Here is an 11813-nt window from a genome sequence, read left to right as displayed (position 1 = left end):
AGTGTGTGTGTGTGTGTGTGTGTGTGATACTTTAAGGGTAGAAACATGTCATTGTACGTTCGTCCAAACCGTAGAATGTGCAACACCAAGAGTGAGCTCGAATGTCAGCTGTGGACTGTGGGTGATGTGACAGTGTAGGTTCACTGTTGTCCCACTCTGGTGGGGGATGTTGATGGTAGGGGTGGCTGTGGGTGTAAGGAAGCAGAGCGTAATGAGAAATCCATACTTTCCACCTAATTTAGTTGTGGACCTAAAGCTGCACTTAAAAAGTCTATTTTGGGGGGAAAAAAATTACCCAGGCCCAGGAAAAAATGTGCAATTAGGAATATATATCTTTCAAGTCCTATCTACAGAGACCAAAATTGGAATACTACTGTAGATATTCTGAGACATCGGATGTAAATGCTCCGCAAAGAGAAAAGGGACCAGTGTGTCTGGGTGTCTGGGCCACAAGCCATCGCTCTCAAACCACACCTGTTTAGGGAAATTCTGTGTCCGGAGGCCAGGATCTCAGGTTCTAACACTAGGCCCAGCCGCCCAGGGCAGCGCACCTCCAAGTCCAGAAGAGTCAGAAGCTAGGGCGTGAAGGTGACTGAGGCCAGTCCTTCACTCGCAGGGGAAAAAGCTAGCCGGGGCAGAAGGTAGCAGAGTCAGCAGCAGCACCCCAGCTGGGTGGGGAGGGGAGCTCCGAACTTGGTTTGTCCTACCCCAGTTGAGTCCGGGATTGGAGCTGAACTCTGTTTTTAGCTAACCTGGGGTCCACCAACGTGGGGCAGAGGCCTCTGCACCCCTCCCTTACCTCCTTTGCCTCTGGTGGGCAAAGGAAGCAGGCCTGTCCTCCATCTACCACGACCCCACCTAAGGCTTCGTGCAGCCCTGGCACTCACCGCAGTAGGGTTGAGGGTGAGCTCATGGGGGGCCAGGCTGCATGCACCCCTCCGTTGGCCGGTTGGATGTACTCGGTCCCTCCAAGCCCCGCTCCCAGCAGTTCAAACTGCTACTGTCAGTTGAACGTGACTTGAGAGCTTGGCGCCAGGCCTCCCTCCATACCTGGAAACCGCTCCAGGGCTGGAAAAGAGTGTTGTCTGACATCGCCTCCCTTTGCCAACCATCAAGCTTTGACCTTGTCTGTCTTCTCCCCGGCAGACTCCTCCCCAGCCCCCCAGCACACCCAGCCCGCGCCGGGCCTGCATGTGTTCTCTCTTTATCTTGGGTGATTTCCAGGTGTGAGCTCAGCCCTCAGCTCCCCACCCAACTGCCCAAGAAACAGGCGGAATCTGTGATGACTGGAGGAGGGGCGGAGCATGCCGTGGGGGACTGTGGGCAGGTGATACCCCCATCAACTCTGAAGATACAGGGGGAGCAAAGCATAGGGTGGGGCTGGAGCCCCCCACTGCCTCCCCTGTCCTCTGTCTCAGATGCTCCCATGCAGTCCCTCTCCAAGGACCGGACACGAGGGAGGGGCTTAGCACAAAGTCTCTGCCCCAAAGGAATACGTAATCCTAGGCAGATGGCAATGAAGCCGACCACAGGGCAAACCTCACAAACCACACGTATAAATAAATAGCTAGTGTATTACTTTTCCATACCATCAAAGGCATGATGCATTTTACGGGGTGGCAGATGTAGGTGGAAATTCAGCACAGGCTTTAAACTCTCGGGATATGGGCAGGCCTGTCATCACGTGTGTTCCTTCAGACCCCTGCATGCGTGCTCATCCCAGGGGGTAGCGCCCTTTTCCAAAACAGAGGAAATGGCAGATACACACCCCTGCACACCCCATCTGAGCAACTGGGGAGGGGTCCCTGAAACCCCGAAATCATGTTTGCCTCCAGGCAAGGAGCATGAAGCAGTCTTTTCCACCGATGGAAACTATTTCTGTCATTCTCTGCTGTTCTAACTCACAGCCACCTCCTCCAGGCTTAATCTCCCAGAACTTTCCAACGAGGTTCTTTGTTGCAGCAGCAGACAAGTGCAACCTGGGCATCTGCCTACCTTGAAAACAGCCCATTCAAAGGATGCGGAACTTTCCATTGGTTCTGGGAGGTTCTGAAATCAGAGCACGCAGGAGAAGTGACATCCTCACTGGGCATAGCTGAGACCCCCAGGCAGCTCGGGGTCTGTACTTGTCACACACACGGTCTCCCCACCTGGGACACTAGTCCTCTCTCCTCTCCCCCTGCCTCTTCCTGGAAGACCTCCTCCTCATCCCTCAGGACCTGGCTGGCCTTCCCTATGCTAGACAGCCTTCTCTGACCCCCCCGATGTGTCCCCACCCACCCACGCAGGTAAGCGTCACCGCCCTGTGACACACAAACACTTTCCAGCTTAAGCATCGCCTTCCCCACCAGTCTGTGAGTTTGTTGGGTCTTGGTGTCCCCAGGAACTGCCACTTCTCCTGACACAGAGAATGTGCATGAACGGGTTTGCTGAATGGACCAGAATGGCGAAGCTATTTCAGCTCTGTGTCAGCAAGTCAAGGAGACTCCCAGACTCTCAGACCTGGGTGGGCCCTCCAGAGGGCCCCTGACAAGCCCCGCCTCCTGGAATTCACACCGACCCGGGTCCCTTCCCACAACGCAGCCCCGCTGGTCCGCACCACCAACAGAGTAAGATGAACGTCACCACGTGTGACTTCCAAGCCCCTTCTGGCTTGCTACGTCTCGGGTCACTCGCTCTGGAAGAAGCCAGACGCCCTGCTGCCTGGATGCTCAAGCAGGCCTGTGGAGAGGCCCCGGGAAGCAGAGCCTCCTGCCCACGGCCTGCACCCGTTTGCCCAGCTTCTGGGGTCTCCTGGGGGCAGACCCTCCAACATGCAATCAAGCCTCACCCACTGGCTTCCTGACTTCAGCCTCATGAAAGGTGCTGAGTCAGAACCACTAGCTAGGTTGCTTCCAGAGAAAACTGAGCTAATTCGTGTTTATGATTGTTTTGAGCCACGAGGGTTTCATACCATTTGTTAGGCAGCAACAGGTAACTCACACAAGCCCTGAAAGCTCAGCTGGGTTGTAGCTCTGGCGGGGAGAATCACGGGGGGGTCAGGCGTGCGGGAGCTCATCGGCACCCTGGGATTTGGACCCAGCCAGACAGAACAAATAAGAAGTAAATATCAGGAAGAGAAACCAAGGCCCGTCTCCTGGGGCCCAGAACAGAGGCGTAGGTCACACAAACACTGAGCAGGCGTGGCTGTGGTCTGAGCCCTGGGGCCTGCTGCCCTCTCTCCCTGAATCCTGCGTCCCGGGGGACAGAGCGAATAGGCTGACCTTGACTGCCCCAGTCTTACCCAATCACACTTGGTCTTACAGCCGGGGACTGGCCCGTCGACCCCGTTCCGCTGGAGAGCCTCCGCCGCGCTGAGAGCTGGGCCTGGCGTCTCTGACCCCAGCTTGCTCGGCTTCTGGCGGCACTCCCCCTAGCAGGTGGAGGAGCCCCCTCTCTCTCTCTCCATCTTCTCCTCCCTCTCTGCCTCCCTTCCCCCACCTCTCTCTCCCACGTGGATGCCATTCCTAGACGCAGGACAACAGCACGAGACTTGTCAGACTCACAAGCAGTCCGGTTCAGTAACGCAAGAATGGGGTTCTCCAGTAATGGAGAACAACCATTTATTTCTTGGGTGCCCACCACGTGTGTAGAACCCACCCCACTGCTCCTGCCGGCCTCCAGCCTGCAGTCTGTCCCCTTTGCTTCCGGCTCAGCCCCGTCCTGCGCCGAGAGGGCACTCACACTCACCCAGCCCACACCCACACCCCCTCTCCCCACAAACCGCCACTGCTTGGACCAAGGGGTGTGAACAGCAGCGATCCAGTCCCCAGGCCAGAAGCAGACAGGCCCTGAATGTGGGTGCAGGGTCATCTGGGAGGGAACTCCACGTTTCACCAGGGACGTGATCTAGAAGCGGGCGGGGCTCTGGCTGGCATGGCCGCTTGGCCCAGAAGAGTCCTGACCTCCTGGGCTTGGCGAGGGGGGGAGATGCCCCAGTGGCCTCCAAAGTAAAGAGCCCAGAGCAGTGGCCCTGATTTCCCAGGCCTGAGGACAGTGCCTTTCCGGGCACCTGAAATACGACTTGCCCTTTTCTTTACTCCTCGTGACTGACAGCATCTGAAGGTTTGCTTGAGTGTGTCCAAAGGCAGAGCCAAGGTGTGAGCCTCGTCTCCTCACGCAGGAAACCTCAGCGCCACCAGCTCCCAGACCGGATTCTGAGCCTCCTGGGAGCTGACGCTGTGGTGGCGGGCTGGTCAGGACACCTGCGTGGCAGGGGGAGGGGAAGCCCAGTGCCTGACACGGAGTCACCGGTGCACCAAGCCCAAGGCCAGCGTCCCAGAGAAAGTCAGGAGCAAGGGTCCTGAGGCAGGTCCTGGGCCAGGCAGGGGAGCCCAGGAGGGATCAGACAGCGCCCAGCCCAACTCCCCCACCACGCCTTGCTACGCGTCCAGGGCCCTGTAGACTCCAGCTTGGGGTCCAGGGAGCAGCTGGGCCTGGTCTGTGGACAGACCGTAAGGTGGCTGCCCCCTGGAGAGGGAGGCCTTCCTCGGGTCCCTCTTCAACCCCAAATCACCAGTCTCCCCGTGTGCTTGCTGGAGTTAGAGGGAGCTCCCTAACGGTGGTAGAAGGGCATCACCTTGGGCTGTCCTGAGTCCTGCCTGCCGCCGGCCTTGGCTTGAAAGGCCCAGAGACCATCACTGCGTGCAGTCACCAAGCTGGGGAGACTGGGTCACACAACTGGAGCCCTCAATTCTGCAGGGGCTCCTGCATGGCAGTCTACATCAGCCAAGAAACGTGGACCCAGGGGACACTTAGCACAGTGGCCGTGACGTGGGTGTCACAAGGCCCAGGCTCTGGTTCAGACGTCAGGGACGTGGTGGTGGCTGCTAGGAGCCTGCAATCGCTGTGTGTTCATCCCAGCTGTAGTCTGTGAGCCCCAAATGCCTCAATGCCTCACTCCTGCTTATAAACTTTGTTTTCGTAATGTAACCAAGCTTCTATCCGCTACAGCATCCCGAGGAAACAGCCAGAGAGGTTGACTGTCGGGGTAGGGGCTGGAGTGGCCTGATCTAAACTCATGGGCTAGGTATTCTGGAAATTCGCTTTAGGGAGCCTGGCAGACCTCTCAGAGAGACTGGCGGTGACCCTCAGCAGCTGAGCATCCCCCCAAAGGGACTGTAACGGGGACACACGTGCCGGACGTGTCAAGATGCCGCGGATGGAGATAACAAATGGGGACTTCAAATATTCGCCGCCAATCGAAGTCATGGTCCTGGATGAGCTCGGAGTGGCAGGCACAGGGCTGTCATCAAGCCTGGAGGCCTGGGCAGCGCGTCTGCTGGGCGCCGCTGTAAGATTATCCGGGACGAGGCTGGGCGGCCAGTCCTCCACAGCGCAGCTTAAGGAGTTGAGCTGATGGGATAACCCCTCGCCTCTGTGGACCTCTGCACGGAATTTTATTTTTAAATGGTTTCCCTGCTGAAGTGCGTGGGGCCATGGAAATGGCGGGGAGCTTCTGTGAACTTCACTTAAGGCACATTCCCCAGCAGCTTCGCTAAAACAGCATGGGACAGGAAAGCCTTCAGGCCTGGAACAGCTTCAGTCAGAACCCCTTTCCTGCACCGTAGTGACCTTGATGCCTCAGACTGGCTTCAAGGCTGGCCGTGCCCCACACCCCCACTTCACACTGAGCCCCTGGCCCCCGCCTCCCGCACCCCCTCCAGGGCAGAGCTTGCTGTGTTCAGAAATGTTCCTTCATCAGCTGAGCGCAGGCCTGGGGGATGCTGGGCCAGGGGTAGGCTCCTGTCATCTGGCGACCCTGAGTCTCAGAGGGAGTTGTCCCCCCTGCCCCCAGCCACGGGCCCCCATGGCTTGTCCTTCCCACATTCTGCAAGCTCTTGCACTTCCGGGAGGAGCCAGCTCAATGTCCAGGCTGGGTGGCGTTGGCCTCCCAGCAATGGTCCCCACGTTTTACCTGGGGATGCACCTTTCCACCTCACCCCCAGTCTGGGCAGGACGGCCACCACCTGGGATGATGGGGAAGAGAGGTCCTCATCCTGCCCCAGGCCACGGAGGAGGTCTGCTCCGGGCCGCTGTGGCCTGCCAGCCTCGGAAAGCCGAGCTGGTGTGTGTGCTGGGAGGCCCGCGGGAGGACAAGGCGCAGGCAGGGCCGCCCCGGAGGGCGATCCTGGGCACAGCACGCCCCTCTGGCACCTGTCTGCACGGCTCTGTACGCCGGAAGCTTCCAGAAGTGATTGGCCTGAGGCCCTGGCTGCAGAGCCCGAGTGTGTCTGCCACAGGCCCGTTCATCCTGGGGGCCCGGGCCAGACGTGCATCCGTCCTGACCTCACCGGAGCACACGTTCGTTCTCCGGCGCTCCTGAGCCGGACGCACACAAGCGCTCTTGGCTTCCCAGGGCTCTTGTGCGCCGGGCCCAAGGACAGCCGTCGGTCCTGAGACCAAAAGTGGCTCTGGGGCTTTTCTTGATGAGCAAAAACAAAAGTGCTGAGGCCTCCAGGAATTTTTCAAAACCTCTGATGAAACAAATCAGAAGATTTTTGGAAGCTGTGTCTTTACAAGGTCCCTTCTGTGGCGGTGGCCAGATCTTGGCCTCCGGCTTGGGTCCTGAGCCCTTGCTTCTCCCTGGGCGTCTTTGCAGGTGATATCCTCTCCCCTGCTCTTTCTACTCCATGTCCCCCTCCCTCCTGCCCACCCACACCTGTGACTGCATCCTCGGGGACCCCGGGCAGGCCCAGGGCTCTGTGGCCTGGGTCCCATCCTCCATGTACGAGGGAGGGGGGCTTGGTCACCCCTGTATTTCGAGAGGGTCCCCGCTCTGAGAGTCACTATCACGAGCTGGCGTCGTGTGCACGCTTCTCTGCTGGATATGTTTCCATCGGCAGGTTCTGTATTTATTCTAAAAGACCCCCTTTATGTCCTGATTACTAAATAGAAAACCAGCTTCCTTTGCTACAAATAGGAGGAAACAGTAACAATCAGCGTTCTGAAAACAAAATTATATTAACAAATCCTGCCTAGATACTAAAGGGAGGTCTGCTCTCACCTTTGTGATATTTGTCATTTTATGTCCTAGAGTCATCTCAGGAACCATCAGAGGTCGGGGCCCAAACTTTGACCATCAGTGAGTTCAGAGATCTTTGGGGTCCCTTTCAGAGCGACCAGTTGAATTATTTATTTCTCTGTTTCTCCCACCCCGCCCCCTACTTTCCTTCCTAGCGGTTTGCTGTGACCCCCTGTGATAATCATAACATATGCACAAATACAATCCCCTGGCCTAAAAGTGCACGCCTGAAAAGACTTTTTTTTCCCATTTTTTTTTTTTTTTTTTTTTTTTGCCAGTGCACAGAACAAGGGACCAGCATTGTTTGGGGAGAGATAACAGGCTCTGCTTCCAACATTTCTCCCCACTGGCCCTGAGAGATACCATGGTGGTTCCTGACAGGAAATCCCCTTCGGCCTCATGGAAAACCCAGAGAAGGAAGCAGAGCAGCCCCTGTGGATGATTCAAGTTCCACCCAAAGCTGTAGAAGTAAAGAGAAGTCGCCGTGGCAGGCCTGGGTCCCACAGCCCGTGGGCTCTGACCAGCCCCTGCAGGGCCCCCCAAGCCTGAGGGAGACGCACGCGCGCCCTGGCCTCTTGAGGCTGCCCCTGCTCCGAGGGTTAGCGGGTCCAAAGTGGTCTCCACGCTGACAGCAGCTTGATCAAATCTGCAGAGAAAGAGGCATCGCTACCCCCGACTTGCAAACAGAAAAACCAGGGCGAAGAGATCGTGCCCAAGATCAAACACAAGGTCAGTGCCAAGGTCAGCGTCACTCCCTTCCCCACTGCTGCCCACCCCACGCGCGGTTGGTGTCAAGGCTCACCACGTGTCCTGCCTGTTCCTTCTAGAACTCAAAAGCTGAGCTCTCCAGGGCCACCAGTGAAGGTGGCCGGAGCACCTGGTGTGGGAAAAAGGAGAGAGCACAGGGAGGCGAGGGAAAGTCTGGTCCGTTAAAGGCCGGTCTCCTCCACCTCGAGGCCCCCCAGCCCGTCCCTCCTCTGCTCACACACGTCCCTCCCAGGCCTCCTGTCCTGGCAGTGGGTGGCACGCACGGTCCTGCCTTCTCTGCCCGCAAGGACCACGGCTCCAGTCTTCGTCTTTGCTGCAGCCCCAGAGGGCACCTGAGTCCCAGTTACAGAGCACAGTGCTCATGACAAGCACCACCTCACCCGTCCGGGCCCATCCCAACCTGGCCTGGGGAGAGTGCCTGGGGAGAGCGGGGCGCTGCCCCTGCTGACTGCTGACTTGAGCAGCCATCTGCGGCTCCAGTCCTTCCTGAAACCAGCCAGCCCTACCCCAAGGCTCCGGCGGGAAAGCAGCAGGTGAGGCTGGGCTCCAGATGGGCCCCTGTGGGGGGCCCACGTCCCCACCCTTCTCCCGGGTCCTCCCTGCTGGCCGGCCCGAGGCCTGGGGAGCCCTGTGCGCTCTCCGAGCTGCCTCACAGCTGGAGGGCTTTTAGGAGCCTCCAGCCAAACCCTTTTCTACCCAGGAACCCTTATTCCCAAATTGTGTTTTTTAGCACACGAACTGAAATTGCTGACCAGCGCTTCTTTTGTTTTCCCAATTGGTGCCGATCATGATGTGGGGAGCCCATCAGACCCCGCGCAGCCGCGGAACCGGCACCACCCTCTGCACTGAAGTTGCCCACCAGAGCCCGTGCGCCCCCTTCTCTACTCCTCTGTGAGTAGCTGACAGCTTTGACCCACCCGCATGCCCTCCCTAGGACAGCTGTGACAAATCACCACAAACTGGGTGGCCTGAGACACCAGGGCTCCCTCCCGTCTCTGCCCCATTTCACGTGGCCCCCCCACCCCCCATCTGTTGCAGGGTCTATTTCCCTGAGGAAAAGGCAGGGGTTGTTAAGTTTTGGGGCAGGGGGCAGGGGGGAATGGTGGGGAGGACACAGACCTGCTGTCCATGTCATTATTTCCAAGAAAACAAGGATCTTTAGACCCATCTTGGGAAGTGAGAGAACCACTGAACCGCAGAAAAGGGAGGAACATCCACGCAGCCAAGCCCTCGGGAGGATGTATGAATCCCCTCCACAAGCCCTTCCCAAAAGTCTTCCCAGCATCTGCCCGGATGCTTCCACCCACCACCTCGCAAGCAACGGCGTAGCCTGGGGAAGCCCCACTTGGAGGAGCACCATCCTGCTGAGCCACAGGCCAGCCCCTGCAACCCCCACTCCCAGCCCTGATTTTAGCCCTGGGGCCGCTTGGAGCAGGTCTGAGCCCCTGTCCTGTGGGGGATGCTCCTCGGGGATTCAGCAGGGGCTACTCCAGGTCCAGCAGCCCCCTGCAGCCTCTGCGGCAAAGAGGCCCACACGCAGGGTCTTCTAGGTCATTCTTCTCTGGACGGGTCCCAGCCTGTCTCCACCCCTTCGTTTAGAAGGGAGGTGCCCAGAGCTGAAAAGGATGGCCATCTGCATGCTCCTCCTTCCTACAAAATTGAATCCAGGGCTGGGAGACCGACAATGAGCAAGACAGACAGAGTCCAGCCGTCGTGAAGCGTATGTTCCGATTGAGCGGGATGGGGAGAGTATCACACAGTGATGCTCTTCAGAGTCGAAGCCGGTCCCATGATGAGGCATGACCAGTGGCCAGGTGGCCTCCGAGGGGCTGACATTTATGCTGAGACCCCAGTGACAAGAAGAACAGCTGAAGCCAAGTCCCTAAGGCCGCAGACCGCCTTCCTCGTAGCCTGTCCCTGATGCACCCCCCATGCCCCGCCGTCTCAGCCCCCACCCACCACGCTGCCCCGGCTCCTTTCTCAGGGCCAGCAACAGAAGGGGGGTGGCACCCAAGGTAATGGCACAGGGAAGGAGGTTCATCCTTACAGAGAAAAATTCCAGAATTCCAATGGCACAGAGAAGAGAGGATTATGTGGTGGTTCGGACACAGGCCATCCCTCGCACCGCAGGCAAGCAGTCTGGCTGCCAAGGGCCCTCTCAAAGGCGTGGATCTGCCTCCAAGCAGAAAGACAGGCAGAGAAGGTGCCTGAAGCGGGGTACTCTGCAGCCACCCCAGCGAACCCGGAGCTCTGCCCTGAGCCCCGAGTGCCCACCACCCAGGGGTCTACAAGGCCACCCAGGGGCCAGCAGCAAGGCCCAGCTGAGATGTCCTGTCTGGCAGCCTCTGTCCCCGTGTGGCAGGGTCAGTCCCAAGACCCATGTGGTGACAGGTCCCCCAGTGGGCACTCCTGCCTGTGTCCCTGTCCCCAGTGGAGAGTGCTGTCAAGGTGGGCATTTGATCACCAATACTTACCACTGTGCCTGGAATAATCATGCTCTACACAAGTTTGTTGAAAGAAGAGCCAAGAGGGAGAGAGAGGAGGAAGGACTCACAGAGCCTCTTACACAGCCGTCCCCACGAGAGCGGGCTCCAGGAGTGGCCCCGGTTCCACGTGCACACCTCCTTCCCCTCCCCTCCTGCTTCCCACCCCAGGACAGGTGCCTGAAGTAGCCCAGAAGTCCCCCTCCCCACAACTGAGCATTTTGGGGTTGGGGTTGTTACAGAACCTGGACTGGATCGCCCGACGGAAGAACCAAGCGGCACCCGGAGACCTTGGAGGACAGGTTTATTTAACACCGGCGGGCTCAGAGGAGGGTGGTCTCCAAAGGTCTGAGCCCCGAGCACAAACAAAGGGGGGCAATTTATACACATCTACTTCCGCAGACTGGGCACTCCTGGCGCGTGGGCGAAGCGGGGCAGGGAGAAGAACCCGGAAGAGCCCCCAGGCAAGGCCTGGGACTCTCCTGCTGGCTCGGTCGGCCATCTTAGGACACAGATTTCCCTGATCAGGGTAAGGCCCTCTCCTGGAGGGAGGTGGGTGGACAGAAAGCCCTGGGGACACTTCTACCTCTTGACCCCCACAGTCCTGGCTGGAGGGGGTGCTGAGCTTTTCTCCCCTCTACTTCTGGAGGCTGGGCAGGCCCCAGGAGTTTGATAAGCGGTGCACTCTGCCCTGTTCCTACCAGAGCCTGAGGTTCTCTGGCTCCCTGTGGCTCCAGGATTCTGAGAACTGAATGTGTTTTCGCCATTTGGCACGGCAAGAGGCCTCACGCGTCCAGTGGTAGTTGGTCCTCTGACATCAGCAAGAACAGGGGTAGCTCCTGAGCCGGCGTGGCCCAGGCATGGTCCCGCCCTGTTGTGGCCAAGCGCAGAGCCTTCTCCCTGCCGGCCCTCTCCTCCCTGCCCCAGACTTCCCTAAGGCTCAGGTGGACACAGAGTCAGCCCCACCCGAAGCCCTGCCCTTGCTCTGCGGTTCACCAGCAGCAGGGGCTCCCCTCAGCCCACCTGCCCCCTTCCCTTATCAGCTCAGGCTCAGCATGTCAAAGTAGCCTCCTCAAGGGCCCTGGCGCCCCCGCTCTGGTTTATCCTGCATGCCACTGAGAAATAACCTTCCAAGAGCACCGATGTGACCATATACCTCCTCTGATTAAAAACCTTCAGCAAGTCTCCATTTGATCTTCTGGAAAAAAAACCAATGCACTAATAATGCGTGGATTATGCTACTTATCTAAGACAAGCTGTTCCGGACTCCGCTGCTGGCCCTCTCGCCACATGACTCACTTAGGCCTCACAGCAACCTCGACAGAGGTATTATTTCCCCCCATTTTACAAGGAAACTGAGGCAGAGGCTATAACTAGCTTGTCCAAGGTCACAGAGCTGGGAAATGCCTCCACTGGGATACTGGAAAGGAATTCCAAACTCCTAACAGTCGAGGCCATCCGTCACGGGGCTGCAGGGTCTCCCCTGGCTCCCAGGCAGT

At 58.3% G+C, this 11813-nt stretch overlaps 1 long non-coding RNA gene across 1 annotated transcript; it reads left to right on the top strand.

The window, feature by feature from the left end:
• The first annotated feature begins 10508 nt into the window (after positions 1–10508).
• LOC114217753 (uncharacterized) lies at positions 10509–11483 on the top strand. Its single transcript, XR_003611041.2, has 3 exons — positions 10509–10616; positions 10717–10843; positions 11019–11483. It is a non-coding gene; the product is annotated as an uncharacterized LOC114217753 (long non-coding RNA).
• Positions 11484–11813: the final 330 nt, after the last annotated feature.

This window comes from Eumetopias jubatus, unplaced genomic scaffold, assembly GCF_037043125.1.
Source record: "Eumetopias jubatus isolate StellerSeaLion01/CBP00866 unplaced genomic scaffold, mEumJub1_p1.0 scaffold_8, whole genome shotgun sequence".
NCBI lineage: Eukaryota > Metazoa > Chordata > Mammalia > Carnivora > Otariidae > Eumetopias > Eumetopias jubatus.
This window is presented reverse-complemented; position numbering and strand designations above follow the sequence as displayed.